The sequence below is a fragment of the Lycorma delicatula genome, chromosome 10 (genome assembly GCF_047948215.1).
Source record: "Lycorma delicatula isolate Av1 chromosome 10, ASM4794821v1, whole genome shotgun sequence".
NCBI classification, from domain to species: domain Eukaryota; kingdom Metazoa; phylum Arthropoda; class Insecta; order Hemiptera; family Fulgoridae; genus Lycorma; species Lycorma delicatula.
Window position 1 is genome coordinate 104,175,295 of NC_134464.1, and position 17,343 is coordinate 104,192,637.

Here is a 17,343-nt window from a genome sequence, read left to right on the forward strand (position 1 = left end):
TCATTATGCTCATTTACTTCCAGGTTATAAGCTGACAAAATTGCTCATCTCCCGCCTCTTTATAATCTTTATTTTTCATTAGGTCTCCAAAGATCTCTTCATGCAAACTTCCTTCAATAATGCACTCATTTCTTAAAATAAAATGATCATGTTCATCATTAATTGTTCCATTTCCAATTTCCAACAAATCACTAACAAATTACTTCTGCTCTGGGTTTGCTCACATATTCTGCACTAATTTCCTCAGCTTAAAATGACTTTAAAAATAAGAATTCTTAATATATAAATAAATAATCTCAGAACAATTTTCTATAGCTTTAATAGACAATGTTTATCTTAAATCTTCACCAAACAATATAACTTTTCCTCCAAAAATCACATTGTTATCCATAATCTCTTTCAACTTATTATGTCCAATTTCAATAGCATATCTCAAAGCCATTATCACAAATAATCTCACAAAGAAGCCGCAGCATTTGAATTCATCTCAATCGATAACTGTGAATCAAAATACAAAGGCATAGGCAAACCAAAAACATTATGCACAGTTCGTCCATTAGACATTAAAGTTGCCGCAATTGAACTAAAAGCCATATTAATCACATTTTTCTGTTTACTCCTTGCAAAATGATTCACTGTTCTATATATATATATATGTCTTTGCAGAACCACCAGGATCATACAAAAAAAAAACACTTTGAACCAGAGTGATCAGGATTGACCAAACACTCTTTTATCTTGTTAAATACAGCTTTTTGTTCTTCATTCATTCTTTCATACAAACCATCTGCTAAAATTGCTTCTCGATTCACATCTATAACTTCATATTCAACCATATTAGTAAAATTATCATTAAGCTTTGGCATAACTGGGTGTACTTTCAAACTCTTTTCTTGCTCATTCAATTTATTCTCAATTAACTGATATGATCTTTTACTCGCTTCTTCATCATTGCACTTGTAACACTGCTTCACATCTTCACTCATAAACTTCTTAAACTCTTCCCACAATTCATTAGGTTGACTCGGCAAACAAAATAAAAAAATAATAGCAAACAAACTTTGCAATCCTCTAGGAAATTTAAACACAGTAGCTTCTTGCAAACACTTTTTTCACTCTTCATCATCATGAACTAAACCTCTTGCCAGACAAACTTCACCAAAACTTTTGCACTTTATTCCAATTACAGTCTTCAAATCATCATAACTCTTTGGTCCACTCAGCAACAACATTCTTAAAAAAATATTTCTCAAGGTCTCTTGGATTCAGAGAATACATTCTTCCAATCACTTTAAACTTTCATTTTTCAGAGTCCACTCACCCTTTTGCTAAGTAAAATGCTTCAGCATTTTGGAATAAGTGAACCACTTTTTACTTTAATCATCCTTTAATTCAAACCAGTACTTGAAAAATGCAAACAACTTTGTATCTTTGGTCATAGCTACCTCAATTTGCTCTTCATCAGCATCAGGCTCCAAAACAGCAATCTGATTATTGTGCAAATGCACAGGCAACTTTTCAACATCACGACTCTTCTTTTGCAAAGATTTCTTCAAAATTCTCGTTGCTGCTTCAACTGATTCAACATAATGTGCTTTTATAAACTCATTAATCTCATCATACTTAAAAAACACGATGACTTCCATCTTCAGAAATTTCATTAAATTTAGAAATAGCTGCATCATGTCCCTTCATAATATACTTGTAAATTTACTTCACAGAATTAACAGCACTACATACATCCACATTAATCTGACTCTTGAATCACTTTATCAAATAAGGGATATGCGAAACAATGATATTATTATCTAGATGCACTTCCTTTCCTTTACACATTTTAACAACTGCAACTCTACTATCTGTTCTTCTATACAAAGGACAACCATTTTCAGTAATCACAGTCTCTTCACGAAAATATCTTGGATATCTGAATCTGCACACTCCTTTCTGCATACAACCACAACTTGGATCAATTTTTCCACATGGTCCATGCATCATAAACTTAGCAACCAAATCATACAACACTTTATCTTGTTCTCTATCAGGAATCTCAGATTTATTTCAATAAATCAGTCGATTCCTTTTCCATTTCTCAATTTATCTTCAGGACACAAAGTGAACAACAAATGTGCATGAAGTAAACCTCTTTTTTGAAATTCCATAGTACCCATACATGCAATAATTTTTTTCAAAAATTCCATGATCCACAATCTCATGAACCAACTACTTCAACTGAAAAACTCTTGCCACAATATCTGGTTTATCAGTTGCACTTAGTCCAGGTTCAATGGCTTCCAAAATATCTGGATCATTCATTGATCTTGGCACAACTCTCTCATATATGTTGGTGATCCAACAAAACTTGAAGGCAAAATAACCATTCTTCCTACTTCTGCTCTCGTCTCTAACCAATTCTTAAATCACCATAACTTGCAAGCTTCAACTTCCGCTGATTTAACTTGATATATTCCAAATTATTTCCTTCAATTCTCGTATAATGCTCAATTTTCCATTGTTGAAATAACATTCCTCCTCTCTGCAAAGCATCAAACTTTCCTTCCTTTTGCACAGCCAAACAACAACTCACAAAATTGCACGTAGTTACTCGCTTTTCTTTAACATTTTTCAAGTCATTACCATATCCACGTCCACTCAGAGGGTTGAGGGGGATATAGCAATGGCATCACTTCTTTATTAATAGGTCTCAAATTCACTAATTCCTTCTTATCTCTTTAACGCACATTACATTGGGCATTTCTCCAACAGTTCCACATACAACAATAGCTGAAACTTCATTTGCTGTTGGTACATTATATCTTTATAAATCTGTATCTACTTTAATACTACAACAAACCTTTTCAACTCTCTTGGCTTCTCTTTTCTTTGCTTTGCTAATGCATTCTCCGCTTCAATCTGCTTTCTCATATACACATAAATTTTTTCATAAGGATTATTCTCTCTTAAAAACTCTTCAAACTCAGTAACTAAATCCTTCAAACATTCTGGTTCCTTGCTCATTCTCAAATTTACAGATTCTCCAGTATTCACAGTAAACATTTGCTCATTGCTCAGATTGTGTCTGGGTGCTGGGTGAGAAGCTACATTTGTTTATCTTGTGATAAACTTGTCCAATAATTCTAATACAATGCATGCCAGCTTTACCACCAAAATTATGCCTCAATACACTTATAGAAGCTAGCGCAAAATTACTATTAAACAATCTGATATTCTGCATAAACACTTTATTGTCAAACAATTTTCTCCATTCTACTAGATAATCTTTGATAAACTGTTCCAAATTCATTACCTTTCGATGTTTGCAACAATCTGAAAAAGAATTTCCTCTTCCAACAACTCTCTCTTCAGAAAAATGCAAAGCTTTACAATGAACGCACTTTAAATCAAATTTACTTAATCCACATTGTCTCACTTTTCACCATGCAAACAGGGTTGCTTATTAACTTTATCAGCTTTTCTTTTCAATCAATTTCGCACTCGATTATCTTACAATCTTATACTTTTTCCTCATCAGACTTTTTTCTCTTCTTTTTTCTCCAAGCACTTTTTTATCTGCCAATCTTTTACTTGAAGCATGATCAGAAGAAACAGTTTTCCAGTTGTATCATAGTTAATTTGAGTAATTACTTTTTGGTTATAGTTCATTATTTTATGAAGAAGAACAATCACATAAATAAGAAAATATATTATTAATATATATTTAGCATATTTATCGATTAAAGAAATAAATATATATTACAAGTACAAATAATAGATATATAATAATATAACAAGTATACACCTGACCACCACAAGACATGTACTAACGTATCTGGATTTTCCGCTAGTGATCAGTGCATTCTGGTGCCTGTTATCTGAGCACATTATTACTTATTGTTGTACGGAATGACATCACTTGGACTACTGGTGTTTTACGTGCTAAAATGAGGAGGAGGGAAATATACACAGACAGACAGACACACATACAAATGCCCTTTAGTAGGGTAGATTATATTAAATTTTCAAATTAGACTGTATTTTGTGAAAATCCAGCTGTCCCTTGTAATTTGTCTATCATTATTTATATTCAGGGGGGGTTCTAATAATTTGTTAAAAATTATATTTTATATAAATATGTAAACAATGAGTACAATGTTGAAGTATTACTTTTAATATCCTGATATGACTCCCAAGTTTAAAAAAAATCCAAACAAGACTAATATAGATTTTTTTAATATGAATGAAAAACCTACTTATTCTTCTATCAATAGCCCTGCCTCATAACTCAGTTCAAAATAATAGATGGGAAAGACTAGCCCATAATAAATATATAAAAGAATTTTCTCATTTACATTGTTTGTAATTTTTCCCTTAACAATGTACAATGTTATTTCATCACATGGGATATTTCTACCTTATTTTTTATTTATAACACTTCTAGTTAAATTTTTTATAAAGATATTTATTCATACATCACAATAAGCAAACAAAGGTTTATTGAAACAGTTCTGCTGTACGGTAGAGCAAATTTTTCCAGTATGACCTGCTTGCTGTCTTGCCATTATATCCTCTGAGAGAGGTAATGGTGGGTTCATTGTAGGGGTATATGTTATTAAAGATTAATAAAAGTTACTATTAAGGACAATAATAACTCAAGACACACCTTTCATATGCTGGTCTATCAGACAGTGCATGATAAACTATGAATGAACATTACATTGACCCATCACTGTAAATCATTACATCTGGATTTAACTGGGAAAGAAATTTGAAAAAAATGCTTACTGGATCATCAAGTGATTAGTATTTTAATGAAAATTTTGGCTTAAATAAATTCAAGACAACATAATGACAGTTTTCCTGGATGAAAAATACATTGATGGATAATGTATGTAGTCAGTAGTTGAGACTAAGTGCAGAGAATATCTGCAAACTAAAGTAATCATAAAGTTGGTATACTTATTTAAATAGTTGTAAAACACGCTATTATAAACATAAAAAGCTAGATCACACTTTTATATTACTCATGTAATAACAGAGTCAGCCAGGTTGCTGGTTCTGTAGTTCAGAGAGGTAAACAATCAAATACAAAGGGCAGTAGGAAAAATTTGATGATGAAATTGATAATCACAGGTGGTGATAGTTAGCATGTATTTAGAGAGGTCCCAACCAGCACTGTTGCCGCTCCAGTCACTGTCTCAGCACCATTTGATTTTTAAGTGTGCTTTTTAATGAAAAGAGATAGTGATGTCATCGTGGTCAAAAACAGAATACCGGGCAATTTTTCACTTCAATTTCACATATGGATTAAATATTGATCAGTGTTTAGAGGAAATGACTCCTGTGTTTGGAGAGGATTATCCTCATACTACAACAATGTTTAGGTGGTACCAAGAGTTTGAAAGAGGGAATTTTGACCTTGAGGATGCTTCCTGCCAGTTCGACAATGCTCATCTATGACTGAGGGAAACATTGCTGCAGTAGAAAAATGCTTGAGGCAGACAGTCATGTGACCTACCATAAAAGAGAGATGTCGTTAGGTATTAATACAACACCATTTTGTGCTGTTTTGCGAGATAACCTTCAAAATAGTAAGCTTTGTACCCTTTGGATGCTGCACAACTTGATCGATGATCAGATGCCACGTGACATTTCATGGTGTGGTGAAATGCTGAAAAAGTATGAAAATGGAAAATCTCCCGGTGAACACTATTGTGACAAGTGACAAGACTTAACTTTATTATTATGATGTGCTGATCAACAAGAACAAAGAACATAGTGTGGGTATTTGAAGATGAGTAGACCTATGTGGCTATTTGAAAATCCAGATCAGTGAAAAAGAGAGTAGTGACCGTATTGTTTAGTATGAGAGGAGTTTTGAAGTGAGTTGTGTTGGAAATTCAAAAGACAGTTTCAGGGAAGTGGTATACTGAGGAATGCCTGGCTGAAGTTGTCGAAGCTCTCAAGAAGCTACATCCAAACTTAAGGATGGACACACTGTTTCTTCACCATGATTATGCTTCAGCACAGCGCTTCAAAGTCTGCTCTGAATATTTGGCTAGCACTGGAATAAAACTGTTGCCTCCCTGCAACCTTGTGACTTCGCTCCATGTGAGTTTGCACTGTTTCCCCAGGTGAAGAACAGACTGAAATGGAGGCATTTTATGAGTGAAGAAGACCTCTTAGAGGCTTGGGAGGATATGTGTGTCTAGATTTTTGACGAAACATGGCAAGGTTTCTCTCAGACTCATTTTAAAAGAAGAAGATGTATACATGTGTAATTTTGAAAAAAAATAAAAAATAAAGGTGTATTGCAAAACTTCCCTAGGGCCATTTTTATAATTCATGCAAGATCTCTCCATAGCTTGATCTATGTAGCATACATTTCATTTTCATTCAGTTGATGTTACTATTTACATTTAAGAGAATCTAATATTTTTAATCATTGAATTTTGAGATCTCAAAAATTTTTATTTTATGTCACATATTCATTGAATGACCTAAAACTTTTAAATGAAATACTAAGACTTCTTAGGTAAAGCATAAATTTGATGCATTATTTGTTTATAAGGGTGAGAAAAGCACTCATATGTTATTTTAGTGACAGAAAATTTTGATTTAATTGTTTTTTCCCACTTTTCTCATAAAAAACTGACTTTAAAGAAAATACTTCTGCAAATTTAAATGTAATTTTTGTCATCATGATCACTATGGCATGCCATTATCATAGGGCTGTGAGGTTTACCATTTTGTGACATAAATGGTCAGGGGATTGCATTGCCTACTCACAGATGAAAATTTCTTTAATCTATGAATTCTATAAAGCCCATCATTTGGTTATCTACATTCTTCCATTCTTCAAGGTGTCGAATACAAAGTTTGCCAAGCCATATCATATTCTTTCTCTAAGTTAAAAAAGATAGTAACAAGGGGTTGGATAAAAAAATTAGCAGTCTTCGTACGACTATAAAAGTAGCAACAATATTTTTATTAAAGGAAACTTTTGTCAATCTTTTAATAAAAATTTTTTATTAGTGATTAATGGATATAAAAATAATTATTATTATCATCATTAAAATTATTAGATGTAATAATATTAAATGTTTCTGATGTAGTAAAACTATTAGATGAGCAGATTTATTGTCTAGCTTCCGGAAGATAATTATTAATAGACACTGATTACTACATTTATTATCAAAATAATTAAATTTCTTATTGATGACCATTATTAATAAATTAATCTCATAATTTTTATTTCAAAGCCACTTAGCTTCTTTTTATGTTATTAATTAACATTTATCACCAATTAATAAATTGCTATAGTAAATATAGTTTAATATTACTTGTAATATATCCTGTGATACTAAATTATCATTAACAATTGTTACTAATTAATTACAATATTTTATTGTATTTTCATATCTTTTTTTTTAACCTCCGGGTCCACTGTTAGGCATTGCTTCAGAGGGTGAGATGAAATGATTTGTAGCATGTGTAAAAATGCCATGCCTGACCGGGATTTGAACCTGGAACATCTGGATGAAAGGCCGAGAAGCTACCACTTGCGCCACAGAGGCTGGTGTGTATTCATACCTGAAAGCTAGAAATTTTCAATAATACTAAAAAGAATTAAAATAATAATTAAGAAAACCTTTTATAAAAATAGCTTCAATGTACATCATCCCTTATATCCATCCCAATCTTCATGAAATTATTCTTTGAATAAAAAAGTGGAATCATCCAATCTAAGGAAATAAATTAAGTAGGATGTTATAAAAAATTAATATATGAATCTGGGTTATCATAGTATACATTATATGGTATTATCATGAAAAATCTAAGTTTTGATCCACATAAATATAACAAAAAATTAAAATGTACAATCCTAATTGGATAAAAAAATAAATAAATAGTTTAACAATGTGATAGATGTTTATTAAAAAGAGTCATAAATACTTAGACACAGAAAAATAAATAAAATAAAACAATAAAATAAACACAAAACCATTGTTATTAAAACCAAAATTAAGCATACCAATTAAAAACATTTAGCATCATTGGATTTTTTTTTGTCCAGTCATTTAACTGGTTTGATGCAGCTCCAAGATTCCTTATCTAGTGCCTGTTGTTTCATTTTGATATACCCCCTACATCCTACATCCCTAAAAATTTGTTTTTCATATTCCAAATGTTGCCTGCCTGCACAATGTTTCCCATCTATATGTACCTCCAGTAATAAACTATTACTATGACTATTCCAAGATGCCTTTAATATGTGGCCTATAAGTCTGTCTCTTCTTTAAACTATATTTTTCCAAATGCTTTTTTCTTCATCAATTTGTTGCAACACCTCATTATTTGTCACTTTATCCACCTATTTGGTTTTTAACATTCTCCTATAGCACCTCACTTTCAAAAGCTTCTAATCTTTTTTTCTCAGGTACGTCAATCGTCCAAGTTTCACTTCCACATAAAGCTACACTCCAAACATATGCTCTCAAAAATGTTTTCCTGACGTTTAAATTCATTTTTGATGTAAGTAAATTATATTTCTGACTGAAAGCTCATTTCACTTGTGCTATTTGGAATTTTATATTGCTCCTGCTTCATCCATCTTTTGTAATTCTAATTCCCAAATAAAAAACTTTTTCTACCTCTGTAATCTTTTCCTTCTATTTTTATATTCAGTGGTCCATCTATATTATTTCTAATACATTTCATTACTTTCATTTTGTTCTTGTTTACTTTCATGTGGTAGTTCTTGGGTAGGACTTCATCCATGCTATTCATTGTTTCTTCTAAATCCTTTTTTACTCTTGGCAAGAATGACTTGTTGATATCATCAACAAATGGTAGCATCTTTATCTTTTCACCTTGCACTGTTACTCTAGATCTAAATTGTTCTTTAACATCATTAACTGATAGTTCTATGTCAAGATTAAAATGTAACAGGGATAGAGGACATCCTTGTTACACTTTCTTTTTTATTACAGCTTCTTTCATATGTTCTTCGATTATTACTGTTGCAGTTTGGTTCCTGCAAATGTTAGCAATTGTTCTTCTATCTCTATACTTGAACCCTAAATGTTTTAAAATGCTGAACATTTTATTTTGTCTATGTTATCAAATGCATTTTCTGAGTTGATAAATGCCAAGTATCTTGGTTTGTTTTTCTTTAGTCTTCCTTCTACTATTAATCTGAGTGATAAAATTGCTCCCTATACTTTTCCTGAAACCAAATTGGGCTTCTCCTAACACATCTTCCATTCATCTCTCAATTCTTCTGTAGAGAATTCTATTTAAGATTTTTAATTGTTAATTGTTAATACAATTGCTAATTGTTCTGTATTCTTCGCATTTATCTGCTCCTGCTTTCTTTGGTGTCACGACAATAAGACTCCTTTTGAAGTTTGACGGAACTTTGCCTATTTGGTGAATGTTACACACTAGTTTGTATAATCTATCTATCACCTCCTCACCTTCACTACACAGTAAATCTGCAGGTGTCCTGTCTATCCCAGGAGCCTTTTTGCCATGCAAAATGTTTAATGCTTTCTTAAATTCAGATCTCATTATTTTATCTCCCTTTTCATCCTCTTCGACTTCCTCTATAACACCAGTTTCTAATTCATTTGCTCCGTATAACACTTCAATATATTCCACCCACCTATTGACCTTTTCTTTCATATTATAAATTGGTATACCATCTTTGTTTAGCAAATTATTCTATTTTAATTTATGTACAACAAAATTCTCCTTAACTTTCCTGTATGCTTCATCTATTTTACCAGTGATGATTTCTCTTTCCGCTTCTGAACACTTTTCTTAAATACGTGCCTCTTTTGCTAATTTACACTTCCTGTTTATAGTATTTCTTAATTGTTGATAGCTCCTTTTACCTTCTTCATCACTAGCATTCTTATGCTTTCTACGTTCATCCATCAGCTGCAATATATCCTTTGATACCCAAGGTTTTCTACCAGTTTTCTTTGTTCCGCCTAAGTTCATTTCTGCTAATTTAAGAATCTCCTTTATAACATTCTCCCATTCTTCTTTAATATTTTCTACCTTATCTTCTTTACTCAAATCTCTTGCGATGTCCTGCTCAAAAATCTTCTTTATCTCCTCTTCCTCAAGCTACTCTCAATTTCACCAATTCATCTGACACCTTTTCTTCAGGTTTTTAAACTCCAATCTACATTTCATTATACTAAATTATGGTGGCTATCAATGTCTGCTAGTTGGTTTCTAAATCTTTGCTTTATCTTATAACTTGCAGTATCACCTGGCTTTTTCTATGTGTATATTCTTCTATTATGATTTTTAAACTGGGTGTTGGCAATTATTAAATTATACTTTGAGCAAAATTCTAAAGTCATCCCCTCTTTCATTCTCTTTTGCACGCCTGTATTCATCCACAATATTTCCTTCCTTGCCTTTTTCAATGCTTGCATTCCAGTATCCAACTATTATTAAATTTTCATCCCCTTTTATGAGTTTAACTGCTTCATCAATTTTGTTCGTTTACACATCCTACCTCATCATCATGGGCACTTGTAGGCATATAGATGTTAACAATCGTTGTCAGATTAGGTTTTGATTTTATCCTTATTACAATGATTCTATCGCTATGCATTTTGAGATACTCTACTCTCTTTCCTATCTTCTTTTTCATTATGAAACCTACTCCTGCCTGCCCTTTATTTGAAGCTGAGTTAATTATTCTAAAATCACCTAACCAAATGTTGTTTTCCTCATCCCACCAAACCTCGCTAATCCCTACTACATCTACATTTAATCTATCCATTTCTCTCTTTAAATTTTCTAACCTACCAACCTTTTTTAGACTTCTAACATTCCATGCTCCAACTCATAGAATGTTATTTTTTAATTTTTTGGTGATCCCCACCCGAAGATCCGAACGGGGAACTAGTTTAGCTTCGGAATATTTTACCAAGGAAGGCACCCCATCTTTGTTAAATGAAAATGTAGAGAGCTACATTTTCTTGGAAAAAAATTATCTGCCATTTTCCATTGCTTTGAGCTGTGCAGTACTCAGAAGATTGAGTGATGTTGATAAGGCCATTTAAGTTGATTTTATCCATTTAAGGCCATTGATTTTATCCTTATTACAATGATTCTATCGCTATGCATTTTGAGATACTCTACTCTCTTTCCTATCTTCTTTTTCATTATGAAACCTACTCCTGCCTGCCCTTTATTTGAAGCTGAGTTAATTATTCTAAAATCACCTAACCAAATGTTGTTTTCCTCATCCCACCAAACCTCGCTAATCCCTACTACATCTACATTTAATCTATCCATTTCTCTCTTTAAATTTTCTAACCTACCAACCTTTTTTAGACTTCTAACATTCCATGCTCCAACTCATAGAATGTTATTTTTTAATTTTTTGGTGATCCCCACCCGAAGATCCGAACGGGGAACTAGTTTAGCTTCGGAATATTTTACCAAGGAAGGCACCCCATCTTTGTTAAATGAAAATGTAGAGAGCTACATTTTCTTGGAAAAAAATTATCTGCCATTTTCCATTGCTTTGAGCTGTGCAGTACTCAGAAGATTGAGTGATGTTGATAAGGCCATTTAAGTTGATTTTATCCATTTAAGGCCATTGATTTTATCCTTATTACAATGATTCTATCGCTATGCATTTTGAGATACTCTACTCTCTTTCCTATCTTCTTTTTCATTATGAAACCTACTCCTGCCTGCCCTTTATTTGAAGCTGAGTTAATTATTCTAAAATCACCTAACCAAATGTTGTTTTCCTCATCCCACCAAACCTCGCTAATCCCTACTACATCTACATTTAATCTATCCATTTCTCTCTTTAAATTTTCTAACCTACCAACCTTTTTTAGACTTCTAACATTCCATGCTCCAACTCATAGAATGTTATTTTTTAATTTTTTGGTGATCCCCACCCGAAGATCCGAACGGGGAACTAGTTTAGCTTCGGAATATTTTACCAAGGAAGGCACCCCATCTTTGTTAAATGAAAATGTAGAGAGCTACATTTTCTTGGAAAAAAATTATCTGCCATTTTCCATTGCTTTGAGCTGTGCAGTACTCAGAAGATTGAGTGATGTTGATAGGCCATTTAAGTTCCACCTGACCTACATCCTTAACAACTACTGAAAGAGCTGCTGCCCTCTTTCAGGAATCATTCCTTAGCCTGGCTCTCAACAGATACTTCTCCGATATGGTTGCATCTTCGGTCCAGCTACTCTGAATCACTGATTACTCTAGCCCCCTCACTATCAGCAAAGTGTCATGATTCATAGAGAGAGTGGATTTCATACAAAATATATTGATCAAATAATTGTATTGATGTCATTTTATAAATCTAATGAAAGGATTAAACCTTAAGTTAGTTTACTACTTAAACAAATTGTGTGTAGAATAAATATGTAAGATAAAAAACCAATATAGGTAATGTTGTCTGAAATAGAACCAGAAATGTATGGGGTAAAATAAGTTCTTACAGAAACTACATAACTTTTATGTAGTTGAACAAATCGAAGATGTATAGTATAAAAAAAACTCTTTTATACCACTTCTATACCAGAACAGATATAATTTTAACCACAGTGTTCAAGAATGGGCCAGACCATAGTTTTATATAGATGTAATATGACATCTTTATATTAGAAATGGCAGCTAATCTGGAGAAAAAACCAAGATTCTTTCTAGCATCTATCACAGAGTGGTGGTCATTAGTAGTCATTAAAAAGAATTTGCATAAATAAAATCATCCTGAAACCAGAAAGGGATACATTAATAAAAAATTGGCTTAATCTAGATTGTTACTTTGTCACCAGTTTTTTTTTTTTTTTTAGAATTTTATACAATAATTATTTTACTCAAATTAAATGGCACTCTGCTTTTAATAGACCTTGAAAACACACTTTGTCTTTGCCAAGAAATGTAATCAAATTTATTCCTGTAATTTTTCAGTCATCACAAATAATAATATTTAAGTTAATATTATGACCAAAACTCAATTACAAACTGTTGAAATAATGTTGGACTGTTTAAATAATAACTGAAGAAGATTAGTGCTTTGTGGATCCAGCCATAAATATGTATATATATAAATAAATATATATGAAATGGTCATCGCAAAATCAGCTGATTTTCAAAATCGAGAGTTTTAAGGTTTAGGCCCTTATAAAGACAGTTTTTATTTGTATTTGAATGTTAGATTGGGGATACCGGTGTTATTTGTTGGTTGGATTCAATTAACCTCAAATCTCAGGAGTGGTTGACCTGAGTCTATTTCAGACTAGATGTTTACCAGTACATTTATACTTACAATTTCAGCTACATCAGACTTGGAAAGTCGGTAGCGGTAATTTTTTTCTTGGTAATTGTATTTGCCTAAAAACACATACCCAGACTCGGCAGTAGCTGAAAAACTGGTTTGAAAAAAACAATATATATCTACCCATCTGCCTACACAGACGGTAGTTCTCAGATAGTTTGGCAGAGTAGATCTCACCAACTAATACCCCACCCGGTATAAACCAAGTAATACTACATGCGAAGACCGGACCTTCGATAAGCATAACACAGTCTCTGTTGGGAATTGCACCTGTCAGAAAGAAGTGGCAAGGAACTCTGGAGTCCCACGGGTATTGATGTTCCGGGACTAACCTGGCCTGACTACCTTGATCTAAGTTAACCTAATATACTACTTCTGTTTAGCCTCCAGAACCACTGTAAGGTATTACTTCAGATAGGATGAATGTAAATGAAATGTAGTCTTGTACAGTCTTAATGAAACATAATCAGCAAAAAAAAAAAAAAAAACAGAAAATTCATTGTCTGATAATTTGTTTTCTTTGAGAATAGAGCAAACCTCACCAAGTGAGGAATGTGGTCTCCCGAGTGGCTGTGTTCATTTCAGTGAGAGAATAAGATCTAGAATGACTGAGTTAGTAACTCTGAAAGAAATGCTCGACATAATACATGAAGAATGCGGGAGGTCGAGTGTTTTAGTTAATCGAACCAATTCCAAGCACGCATATTGGTGTAATGAGTAGATAGGGAACCTAGGAAGAGAGCATGGGTGGCACGTAGAGCGTATCAGAGAGCAGGTAGAAGAAACGACTCGGAAATAAGAGAGACCGCAAGACAGAGATAAATAGAGATTAGATATGAATTCAAGGCAGCGATTAAGAAGGCCAAGGCGAGGTGCTGGAAGGACCTATGTATTTACTTACACCGAGTCTTGTGGGACAGAGGTTTCAGAATAGTTACTCGGAGACTGGGCAGAAGACTGCCTGCCCTGACTGAAGATAAATTAAAAGCAAGTATTAGGGAATTATTCCCTCAGCACGAGGACTCTTTCTGTGACGAAAATAGCAGGGGATATTAAGTACCTTGAGCTCCATGAGCTTGTCGAGGCTGGAAGAAGGATGCGATTGCATAAAAGCCCGGGGTCGGATGGACTTCCTGTAGAAATTATCAGGATACTGGTGGTGAAGGTACCGGGGGAAATGCTGCATTTGATGAACAGCCTCCTTAGTGATGATTCTGACCCTCCCTTACCTTCCAAAATTCGACCTCAGATTTGGGGTAATACATTTTACCTGCCTTAAAAAAGTGCTCCAGGAAAAAGCCAAGTGGGACTGTCAAACTTTTACTTAGTAACCCTTCTTTGTCACAAAATTTAGCTCTACTACTGCTAATAATGGTGTTGAAAAGATTATCGTACAATTCACTTTAAAAAAAGTTGAAAACTTTACTAAATCAGTTACCAAAAGTGAAAAAGAATATTATAATAATATACTTGTTTATATCATTGATATTTCAACAAAAATAATTTAACAATAAAAGAATAATTATTAGTTATCTAGCTATTTAAATTTGCACAGTTGCGGCTGTACTTTTCTTTTATTTTCATTTTAGGGTTTTTAAATAATTTTTATTTAAAACAAAATTTAAATTTTATTATTACACAATTATAAATTTAAAAAAAATTACATACCAGCTCTTTTTTTATGTATTTCAGCTTATTCTAAATTCATTGTTGCTGCTGTGACTTGAGTCTGCTTTGATGTTTCTTTAAGCCGGTAGTCGAGTTTGTACTTTCCTATTAAGCTTTAACAGGATCTGTATCAAAGCGTAGAGGGCTCATCATTTGTCCGTTTTCACCTAGGTCGTTCTCGGTATCTGGTGTTTGATTTAAACGTGGATCTGCTTCATAGAGTAATTTAAGAATCTGTTGTTAGTAAAACGGTGGCGGTGATGGTGGTCAGAAAGGTGGTTAGGAAGTTGCGAGACACTTATAAATGCGATGTCTTTGTTCAACAGGGAAACTTCTTGTACAGGAAGGTGGGTTGGCCTACATTTGTTAATATTCTCTTTATTAGACTCTGTGTCTTAGACAGAAGTCTGGATGATATTCAATTGAAAAAACCTAGCAGAAAAATTTGGTCTCGTCATCAAAAAGGTTTTCTTGGCGTACGGGGATTCTTGTTAGAGAGCAGAAAAATGAGGGTCCTGATGTGCTGTGTAGAGTTCTAGGGCATAAGTGTAAGAAAAATATTCTTTTTTCGGCTCTCTCAACCCAGCAGAGTGTTATTTCTAATAAAGTTGAAATTTTAAACATTCTATTGAATGATTTGTTGTCGAATGATGTTGTGACTAATGAATGAAACCTCGTATCATCTGCATATCCGAGAGAAAGTTGCTGCTTTACGCTAATGTTCTATTGTGGAAATTACAGAAGGAGAGGTACATTAGGTAATTTGCAGTTCTGGTAGGAATAAAGCCCCGGATTTCGATAGAATCACGGTGGAGTTCCTTGTCTGTTCTTTCGGAATTTATGTTGATACTTATAATATAGTTTTAAATAGGATGCTTTTTACAGGCTATCTCCCTGTTTGCTGGAATAAGGTGTTCTAAAATTGTTTAAAGGTGTTGAAAAGGACTATGAGCTTCTCTTATAGGAGTTTAACGCTCCTGCCGGTTATTGGAAAGGTTTTTAGAAGGTATTGTATCTTTGTATTACTGATAGATTGAATTCTAGAAAGTTGTTGATGAATGATCAGTGTGGTTTTCATACAAGCAGGGATACGGAACATGCTATTCTTAAGGTTATGAACTTTGTTTCTCCTAGTGAGTCTGAGTATGTCTTAGGTATCTTTTTGGATATATCAGGGGTTTTTAATCATTTGTGGAGGCCCTCTGCCCTATTTCAGTTGCAGCAGCTTGATTATATGCAGAATGAGCTGAATGTGTTATATAGTTATTTCACAATCGAGACATTGTTCTTCGAGACGGCGTCTCAGAAGTAGGAAAATGCTATCCAAATGTGGTCCACAGAGTAGTGCTTTAGGACCTTTGCTCTGGGTTGTTGAATTCGATTCTTTGACGCGGTTGAGGATACCAAGTGTATACAGCGTAATCGCGTATGCGGATGATGGGCTTTTGCTGGTTAAAGAAGATTCAAGAAATGAGATCGAATTTAGGACAACCAATGCTTGCAAGATTCTCCAGTTGTGCAACATAACTTTTTGCAACATAAGAGGGTGTTTACCTGAGAGAAAACAACGATAATGTTGCTCAAGGGAAGAGTAGCTGTTACACGACGACCTCTTGTATCAATGGCATGTTATCGAATTAGATATGTCCCGTTGCAGAAGTATTTAGGTGTTATCCTTGATGAGAATCTTCGATTAAAGGAGCACTTTCAATATGCTGCCAAAAAGCCTTGTTCTGCTTTCTTCGGTTTGCGGAGAGCAGTTCACCCCGATTGGTGAGCTTAATTTCAGAACCATGCGTGTTCTATATAAGGGTGTATGGGAAGGTGTAATGATGTATCCTGGCACTATCTGGGAACATTGAATGAGATACAAATGTTATAGGGATATTTTGTTGACAGCCCAGGGTCTCCTATTGTTATCTGTGATCTGCACCTATAGAACTACCTCTCGAGAGGGAGTCCTTGTTATTTGTGGTATTAACCCATTAATGGCAACTGAGTGCCAATTATTTTATGATATTAAGAAGGTAAGCCAACTTACCTCTGGTCGCATAAAAGAAATAGATGACCAGAGTTTCCATTTATGGTAAGTCAAGTGGATTGAATCGCCTGATACCGTTACATGCATAGAATTTTACCTGATATAAGAAGTATGGAGGTAGTTAGGTAAATTTCCCCCCAATCGGTATATTAGATAGTTTCTTTTCCAATATGTTGCTTTTCGAAATAGGTTGGCCAGATTTAGTTTGATTAATTCAGACTTGTGTCTGGAGTGTAGGGTTATTGATGATATGCACCACCTCTTATATCTCTGCCCCAGATACGAAGTTGAA